General features: G+C 43.8%; 1 long non-coding RNA gene across 1 annotated transcript in view; it reads left to right on the top strand.

The window, feature by feature from the left end:
* Ifngas1 (Ifng antisense RNA 1) overlaps positions 1–9,715 on the top strand; it is a 54,491-nt gene extending 44,776 nt beyond the window's left edge. Inside the window, exons 4-5 of the long non-coding RNA NR_104123.1 lie at positions 170–296; positions 9,066–9,715. This is a non-coding gene — a long non-coding RNA (Ifng antisense RNA 1). The remainder of the gene's footprint in view (positions 1–169; positions 297–9,065) is intronic.
* Positions 9,716–10,010: the final 295 nt, after the last annotated feature.

Below are 10,010 nucleotides of genomic sequence, written 5' to 3'. Positions count from 1 at the left end.
CATCATGACTGGGGAAGGTATGTGGAGATAGTTGGCTGGCTCTGTGACAGCAGGTCATGGTCAGCTGCTTGTTCACACCCCAGTGGAAAGTAATCAGAAATGGAATGAGAAGGAGGGCCAAGCTACAAACTTCACTCCCACCTTACAGAGATTCACTTCTTCCTGTTAGACGCTGCCTCCCAATGTTTGACGACATCCCGAAAACAACTGGGACACATGTGTTCACACTTTATACATCTAAACTATAACGCTCTGTCAGAATTGACCAAATAGAAGAAAATGCTAATTAAACAGAGGTAAGCTTCTAGCATTTAGAATACAGTATATTATATTCTGCCGACTGGCTGATGCTAATGAAAAAGAAAATCTACCCACCAAAGGTGGTAACTAAACCTGAGCTTTTGATATGACTTAATCTTAAATGTGCTACAGGGTATGTTGAAGACTTGACGCCCAGCTAGTGTCTACTGACAAGCTGCAGAATCTTAGGAGATGGGATCTAGCTGGAGAGAGTGTGTCAAGTGGGGCATGTCTTTGAGTGGGTACATTGGGACCCTGGTCCCTGCCATCTGTCTCTCTGTCACTCACCAGTCTCCCTCTGCTCTTTCCTCCCTTCCTCCTTCTCTCCCACTCTCCTTTCCTTCTATCCTTCCTCCTCCTTTTCTGGCCACCTCGCAAAGAATATTCTTTGCTCTGCTTGTGCCATCTGTCAGAATGTTTCAACCTCACCCCAGGCCCCGAATTATGGAGCCCAAACACCGTTCAAGAAACTTCTGAAACCACGATTGCAAATACCCGCATCCCATTTAGGTTGTTTATTTCAAATCTTCTGTCACAACGACAGACAGCTCCATAAAGCTATCTAACAGGACCTGACTGAATAGCCAAGGCGTCAATACTTCTAGATAATTAACTGCCTCTGCATCTCAGTGGGTGCCTTGGGACTCTGCGGTCCAAAACAAGACGCAACGAAGTAAATGGAAGAAATGGGACCCACCCACGGGACAGAAAGGGCATCTTTAGAGATGACCCACCACTCTCTCCCAGCCCATCCTGGTAGCTGTCTTGCAAAGCAGACTTCTAGAGGTCTTCAACTATAGTGGAACACTGAAACAATGTCCTCATGATACCTCCTTAAAACATCCCCCACAGCACCACCTTTTCCAGGCAGAGACACTGTCTTTTCTTCTCTGGTTGTCTCCAAGTGTCACTGTCAAATCCTTCCAATACCTCCCTGTTACACCTTCCGTCCTAGGACATATGTATTTTTCTCCTTCCACCTTAATTCCTTGCAGATATCACAATGGAGAAGGCAAGATCAGAAGTGGCAATAATTATATTGTCCCATAAATATCACCTTTTCTTCCAAGGCTAGAAGGCAGATAGGGATGAGCGGTGACATCCGGCGAAGAGACTTGAGATTTATAACTGTGGGTTTTTCAGGCTGAAAATGAAGAGGGAGAAATGGCATGGCAGGTAAATGCGCGTGGGGCATATTCCAGCGTGGCATGTCGGTAAATCACTTACAGCTGTGAGTGATTCACAGCTGCAGATGGAGCCGGAAAGAGTTCCATCCTCGGGGCCGAGAGCATCATAATAATTTGGTGCTCCTGTAGGTCTAAAATCTAATTTGTTTTCAAAGAGCACTTGGCAAAGGTTGCAAATGATCAATATTAGAAGATTGATGCACAAGCCAATGTTAGTGATGTTTAACAGGTTCCCGCATACTCTGCCCGCCATGGTGGCAACACTCTGTGGCATCCTGCCTGGAGTAGAATCACTGAATTTTGTGTGTGTGTGTGTGTGTGTGTGTGTGTGTGTGTGTGTGTGTGTGTGTGTGTGTGTGTGTGTGTGTGTGTGTGTGTGTGTGTGTGCAAATCAGGAGGCAAGCCAACAGGAGCACAACTGAGATAACCAGGAAGAACACCATTTCCCAAAGCACCCACCAGAAAAGGGTGTCTCTGATGCTGCTACACCCTCTCCACACCCATCCTCAGCACGCAGTGCCCAGGGTAAAATAAAAACCCCAGAGGAACAAGCTGTAGGCCAGGCTGGGAAGTCCAGTCATTCTCCCCTCCTCCAGGATAAGGCCAGAAAGGATGGTTTTCTGGGACTGTCAACTATTTTTATTTTTACTTCATGTGCCATAAAAAAACAACATGATTTTTGTTGAGAAATTCCAAGATAAGAAAGGGAACTGGGGTACAAGCGAGGAAAGGACTCAGTTTTCTTTAAGGGACTGGCCACTGGGAGTTTAGCCATGCTCCAGTGAGGGTATGGACTGCACAAATTGAACTTGGTCGTCGTCTTCTTCTTCTTCTTCTTCTTCTTCTTCTTCTTCTTCTTCTTCTTCTTCTTCTTCTTCTTCTTCTCCTCCTCCTCCTCCTCCTCCTCCTCCTCCTCCTCTTCCTCCTTCTTCTTCATCTTCTTTCTCTTCTTCTTCTTCTTCTTCTTCTTCTTCTTCTTCTTCTTCTTCTTCTTCTTTTCTCTTCTTCTTCTTCATCTTCTTTCTCTTCTTCTTCTTCTTCTCCTTCTTCTTTTTCTTCTCCTTCTTCTTCCTCCTCCTCCTCTTCTCCCTCCTCCTCCTCTTCCTCCTCCTCTTCCTCCTTCTCTTCCTTCTCCTCCTCTTTCTCCTCTTGCTCCTCCTCCTCCTCCTCCTCCTCCTCCTCCTCCTCCTCCTCCTCTTTTTTTGGGGGGAAGGGATCACAAAGGTCAGGAGAGCTGACTTCAGGGGACTAAGAAGTGAGTGTGATCTGGGTTCACAATGTAAAATTACAAATAATCCACTTTTTTAAAGTTATGAAGAAAAGGCCCTGGGCAAGGAAGGATGTATGGGATGACTACAAAGGCTGGCAGGCATGGGGTGCTGGCTTCTCCACTCTCTGTTGTCTTCACTGTCCCTACTGCTCTCACATGAGACATCCACATGCCTTAGAGTGCTGTTTTTAAAGCAGATCCATAGACCTTTCTCAGTCTGCCTGAATGTCTTTGCAGAGAGCCAGGTGCAAGTGTATCTTCTATTCACCTCTATTTAGCTTGGACAGCCTTTGCCTGTTTGACATCGTGAGTTTCTGTGGTGTTAAAGAGTGCACAGCTCAGGTGGGCTGTGGGAGCTCTTTTAATTTCAGGAGTCACAGTTCTTGAAATAACAGTCCTAAGCCCCCATCATCTTTATTGCCTGACTTCAGACCTCAACACTTTTTTATACAGCGAGATTTCTTCTCTCATAAAATAAAGGCCACTTTCTTCATTGCAGCACTGATGCAGTGGTAAATAGGAAAAAGTCCAGTGCTGCCCAGAGATAAATACTGTTTATGACATGCTGTCACCAAGGCCGAAAACTCCTGCTTGGGATTGCGGTTTTAGGGTCAGGGTATTTGAATCACATTTGCTTAACTGACTAATTAATCTGTCCCTTTGATAACACTGATTAGAGTTTTATCCATATAGAGGAGAGGCAAAATGATAAGATGTCCTCTAGCTCCTGAATAACAGCTTGGGAAGAAAAAAGACTATCAACGGAGACCAGTTAGGCAGCTGGTGTGTAAGCAAAATACAAGGTAAAACCCATCTTGAGAAATAAATTATGCAAATAAACATATTTTGCCCTGATGCCAACCCTACCTCGCTTCCCCACTCCACCAAAGAGAAATCACTCAGCACAAACTCTAAACAAGGCTACCTTGCCTTCCTTCCACGGGGTGAGGCATTGCTTGGGTAAGGTACTCAGTTTTCAGACTTGGCTGTCTGATCTTTAAGGTGGAGCAAATACTAACAAGTGCCTCACTGGACTGTCCTGGGCAAGAGAGGACATGGATGCTGTGCAGCATTCAGTATAGTTCTTTCCTGGAAGTGAGCCTCTCCCACTTCTTGTCTGCCACCTCAGGGATACAAGTGGAACAATGTGACTCTTGGCCCCTAGAGGACAGCAGAGAGATGATTACAGGCATGCACAGTGACAGATTCGTATCAGATATCAAGGAGAAAGCAGGTGAGGAGAAAGCTGCTACTTGCCAAGCAACATGGAAGCTGAACCAGGAACATTACACACTGTAGTTAGGGAGGTCATTATAATAGCCCCAATAATCAGTGTCAGGAAAGTTAGGACATGGGCAAGCGCCCTGATAGGAAGGATCCAGGCATGGCTGTGAGACACACTTCTGAGAAGGCGGAACCGGAGGTCTGTCCAGTTGACCTTGGCTAAGGACTGTGCTGCCCTGTCTCCCTGTGACCTGGGGTTTCTCACAGCATGGCAGCCAAGTTACAAAAATAAGTATCAAGCTAAGGACAGACAGAAAGCACATCACACTCTGTGGCCCAGCCTCTGACAAATCTGCCTCTTTTGAGGGGCACAGGGTATAGGCCCCACTTACTATGTTTTTTTTTTTTCAGTTTGTTCTATTATAGATCTGGTCTTCATTTTTCTTTGTTTGTTTTTTGTTTTGTTGTTTTGTTTTGTTTTATTGTTTCTTTTGAGTCAGAGTCTCACTATGCAGCCCAGGGTGGCCTTGAATTTGTCATCTCCCTGTCTCAGCCTCCTAAGTGTCGGGGTAGCAGAAGGCATATGTTTCCATTCCTGACTTGAGGCCTTATGTGTAGCTGGGAGAGTTTGGGGGAAAAGATTCTGGAAACATGGGAAATGTTTGCCCATTATTTTTGAAGACAACCAAACATCAAGTAATTTTCTGGAAATGAGTCTGAGCTTCTATCTTTCATTTTCACACATAAAGCAAACATAAGTCTGCACAATGAACCCCAAGGGCATCTAATCTCAACACCTCCGCTGTTCCTAACAGTGGCCTCTGGAGGTGCAGCTGCCTGTGCCATCCGAACACCACACCTCAGCTTCCCCTGATCTGTAGCCCCAGGATTCTGACTGACTCTGCAGGAGGAGATGCCAGGATGGTCAGCCTGGAGCAAAGTTCAAGTTCATTTAGAAAAGGGATGAGTGTGAACTTCTCAAGAGAGGAAGTTGTGCGCAGATATGATTCTGTGGCTTCCAGAGCTAGCATGCTTGTTTGTTTGTTTTTTGTTGTTGTTGTTTTTTGTTTTGTTTTGTTTTGTTTTAGTTTATGTAGCCAGACAAGGCAAAGACTCAGAGACTCCATAGATAGATTGTGCTGAGCCTGTCTGGGGACGTTAGCATACCATTGGGTTCTATATTTGAGATTTTCAAATACTCAAATACTTTGTGTGTGTGTGTGTGTGTGTGTGTGTGTGTGTGTGTGTGTGTGAAGACTTTCTGAGGTGAGTCAAGTATTGTGCTGGACAGGCTCTCCTCTGCAGAATCCCAGGATGCTTTCAAAAGCCCACAAGGCAGGAAATCAATCAAAACCACAATGCAAGTGTATGCTAATGAAGTCAGGGCCTTCTGAGAATGGGGACCCTGCTGGTGCTGGTGTGTGTGCTGCATGCCTGTGCTGTGCGTGTTTGTGTGCATGGGGGGCGGGGAGTGCGAGGGCAATGGAGAAATTCCCTGGGAAAGCACCAGCCTGGGTTTCTGATACAGCAGAAAAACTCAACTGAAGCTTTGAGGATGTTTAACCACACAGCCAGTCTGGCCATTGGGAGACACAACGACCACAATTCAGAGTTAGGATCTTGAAAGGATCTATCTGATTTACAACTACATTTATAGGTTACATAATTTTTTTAAATTAAGTAATATTTAAAAATTAAATATGATATGATTTGGTTTGCTTATATATCTTCTATTTTAAAACATTTTATGTGCATATGAGTGTTTGCTACATGCATGCATGTGGGATACATGTATGCTTAGCCAGGAATGGTGGCAGATACCCTGGAACTGGAGTCATGAATGCATGTGAGCTGCCACGTGGATGCAGGGAACTGAACCCAGGTCCTCAGCAAGAACAGCAAGTGTCCTTAACCACAGAGCCATCTCCTCAGCCCTTACATCTCTTATCGTAATGAATTCTTCCTGTAAATGAAATTAAAGATAGTTTATGAGGTACCTTGTCCAGGTTCACGTTAGAGAGAATAATGCCAATAACTTAAAAGCAAGGTCACGGAGCCCTGAAACTTTTGGCTTGGGCCCGAACCAGATTTTAGTAACTGTCCATTCTTTTGTTTCAAATGTGTCCTATAAAAGAGATCGTTGCCTCTTTGTAGGCAGTCATACAACAGTGGCTTTTGCTAGATGAATTGAATTACTTTTTTTACCTCCAGCCTAAGAATAGGCACCCACTGTTCCTCTGGGACAGAGGTCAATATAAAGGTTTCTCTGGCTATTGGCTCAAGGATATGCTGATTTGGGTGAAAAGTTTTGTCTTTGCTTTTTTAGAAAAGGTGATTAGTGTCTGTACACCTTCCAGAGTAATATGGATCAGATTTGATAGAAGGAGACCCCCCAGAGAACTAAATTCCAGAAAATTATACAAAAAAACTTATCTTGATGATACTAAAAGACTGACCAGGAGAGCAAGAGCAGGGAAAGTCAATTAGGAAGAGAGATAATTCACCTTACAAAACGGCACAAATTCTGTTACTAAAAGGGAAGGCTGCTCATACCCTGCCTTTCTCTATGAAGCACCAGAGGCCTGCTCCCACTCACTAACAGCACACAAGCCGAAGGAAGACATGGGAATGCCAAGGTATGTGTGTTGATCAGAAACACCCCGCCCCCCCCCAACAGACACAATGCTCTACATCCTTATTTAGCATAATTAGCATATACTTGCCCTGCAGCAAAACTCCCTAGGAATAGTCAGAAGCCTCACCATTGACAGATCATAGGAGTGCAATGTCAGCTGGCTGCTTGCCTGCTTTCAGAATACATTACGTAAGAGTGAAAACAAACCATAGCTACTCGGTACAACAGAAATGTACCACAAAAATAAGAGGAATGAAGGAAGAGGGGGAAGGGGAGGGGGAGAAGGAGGAGGAGGGGGAACAAGAGGAAGAGAAGGGGAAGAAGAAGAAGAAGAAGAAGAAGAAGAAGAAGAAGAAGAAGAAGAAGAGGAAGAGGAAGAGGAAGAGGAAGAGGAAGAGGAAGAGGAAGAGGAAGAGGAAGAGGAAGAGGAAGAGGAAGAGGAAGAGGAAGAGGAAGAGGAAGAAGGAGAAGGAGAAGGAGAAGGAGAAGGAGAAGGAGAAGGAGAAGGAGAAGGAGAAGGAGAAGGAGAAGGAGAAGGAGAAGGAGAAGGAGAAGGAGAAGGAGAAGGAGAAGAAGAAGAAGAAGAAGAAGAAGAAGAAGAAGAAGAAGAAGAAGAAGACTCTATACTCTTATCTATTGAGGTTGCCATGAGAGAAGCTAAAAGTGTGCTTTGTTATCATTGTTAGAAGAAATGAGTTAAAGATCTAAATAAAGGGACAAACAGAATGAGAACACAACACAGGACATGTCTCAGCTCCCTGCATCATCCCTAGGGAGCAGCTGCCCCTCCCTAGTGATGTCATTGCTTATTTTTAAATTGGGGGGGGTTGTTTTTGTTGTTGTTTGGTTTGGGGGGTTATTTGGTTGGTTGGTTGGCTTGGATTTTTTTTGTTTGTTGGGTTTGTTGTTGTTGTTGTTGGCTAGGTTTTGCGGTTTTTTTGGAGAGGGGCTGTTTTTGCTTGTTTTTTTCTTTTCTTTTTTTTTTCTTTCTTTTTATTTTTTATTTTTATTTTATTTTATTTTATTTTATTTTTTGAGACAGGGTTTCCCTGTGTAGCCCTGGCTGACCTGGAACTTGCTCCATATTCCAGGCTTGCCTCAAACTCACAGAGAGCCACTGTCTCTACTTCCAGAGTGCTGAGGTCAAAGGTGTGCACCATTCACTCACACCTAGGGCTGACATTACTCATCCATCGTGGTGTCCCTTGCCAAACATTATCTTATCATCCTTCTCAAACCACAGTAGAAGCCATCAGCTGGTCATTACAGAAGCCTAAAGTTATAACATGCAATCTTGGGATAATTCTGGACCATAAAGTAATATCTTGACCAAAGAGTATCCAAACTTTTTTGACTCTCTCAGGGTCAATCTACTTACTGTCCTTTAAATGTCAAAGCCATGGAAGGCGGATGGGGGGTGGGGGGGGAGTGAGGGGAGTGGGAGGGTGTAAGGGTGGGGGAAAGCACCCTCTCTGAGGCAAAGGGGAGTGGATGGGATAGAGAACTCTTGGAGGGGGGCCCCCAGGAAAGGGGAGCAACATTTGGAATGTAAATAAATAAAACAATTTTTAAAAACAATAAATTTACCAAATAAAATAAGTAAAAAGAAAGTCTGTGCTTCTCTAGATAGCCCCACACCCCAGTGATTTTGAATGTTTATTATCTTTCCTGCTCACCTATAACGTCTTTCACAAAGTTGCTCTCTGCCCCCAGCCAACATGGCTGCCTCCCCTTCCGAAGGCCAGGTTTTGACCTGGTGTTGGGCATTCACTATCTTGCATGAGTACTTGTGTTTTCACGTATTTCTGTGTGTTTTTCAGGTTTTCTTTGGGGTGTGTGTGTGTGTGTGTGTGTGTGTGGATAGGTCCATCATACTTTAGATCCTTTGCAAAATTAATATGGTTTTTCACTTTTTGGGTATTTCCTATTGAATGCTTAAACCAAAACATTAAAAAAATCCAATTCCATTAATTATAAGAAAACCTTTTATAGGCATTTGCTCTAAAAGGTACAGAGAGGATTGAATGGAAGTGAACCAAGCCAGAGAACGTGTGTTGGGATTGCCCTTTAAATGTATTAGTTAGTTAGGTCAAGGTGGGAAAGGGGCATGTATGGTGGGTAGGTAGCCTACCAAAGCCAAAGGATCGTCTCAAAAAACTTTTGTTAAATGCTTCCATTTCTCTCTGACATATAATGTATCTATAGTTAGATAGATAGATAGATAGATAGATAGGTAGACACATATATATTGGTGTATACGATACATATCAGAATAATAATGTAGGCAAAGGGAACTTATTATTTTACACTTACGAAGATTTATTGTCTTTATATTTTCAGTGTAGAAGCTTTGAATCACATGGTAAAGGGGTAAAACAGGAGTCCTCGAAGCCTTACCACCTTGAGATCCCCATAATCTGTCAAATATTCTCCCATTCTTTTCTAACAGTACCCGTGTGCTGGCCGGGCACACTATTCTACACAATGAGATCATGTTTCTTCCACTTGCTGACGTCCAGCCATCAGCCGCGGACATGCTCCAGCTTCAGTAACTCTTGTTCCAGGTCTCCCTCCTCTACCCTGTTGCATGTGCATTCACTTCAAACCCCAATACATGTTAGCAAACACGTGTTATCAGGTGGCCACATCAAAGACAGCTAGAACAAGTGAGGGAAGGTCAAGGGTCAAGGCTGGGTCAGAAGCCCAGGAAAAGCTGGGAGCAGGGATTCCAACAAGCTAAAGATGCCTCTCGCCTTCTTTCTTCTCCAGGTCCATCCCATGGACACTTCCTGCTGTGCAGCTTTCTCCACACCATAGGAATCATTACTCTGACTTCACTGGCTGGGATCTGGGGACACAGTGTTCACAGTCTCATTCTGAAATCCCTTGTTTGTCCCAATTGTCTGTTAGGATGTGGGGATCTCGCTTGTTCCATGAGAAATGGCAGAGGCTTTTCCTATAAAAGTAGCACACAAGACGACAGCATAATCTATGAAATCAATATTCTGTCCATGTGAGGTTTGTAACTTTTAGTACCACTTTGAATTAATGATGTTCAATGAACAGTTTAAAACTTTATAATAAATTGAATTTTAAGACATGTCTGATACTATTCATTATGATATACTCTTAAATGTTGGAGTCATTCAATTAATTGAGTCATTCAACAGTTTTTGTATCTGCTCACGCCAGTGAGTAGGGTGGGGTTATTTTGTTCTACTTGAATGAAAATCATAACAGAAAAGCAGTATTTATAGTCCTGCACCCTTGACTGCCACAGGCTTATGGGCTGGGCTGACAGACTCAGTCTTACATGCTTATGGTTTCATGTTTAAGAAGCCAGAGACATGCAGGGCCGTGTGTTTAGGTTAGAAAGCTTACTATTCTGGGCTGT

This window comes from Mus musculus, chromosome 10 (genome assembly GCF_000001635.26).
Source record: "Mus musculus strain C57BL/6J chromosome 10, GRCm38.p6 C57BL/6J".
Classification (NCBI taxonomy): Eukaryota; Metazoa; Chordata; class Mammalia; order Rodentia; family Muridae; genus Mus; species Mus musculus.
The sequence above is the reverse complement of the archived record's forward strand: the minus strand, read 5'-3'. Positions and strand labels throughout refer to the sequence as shown.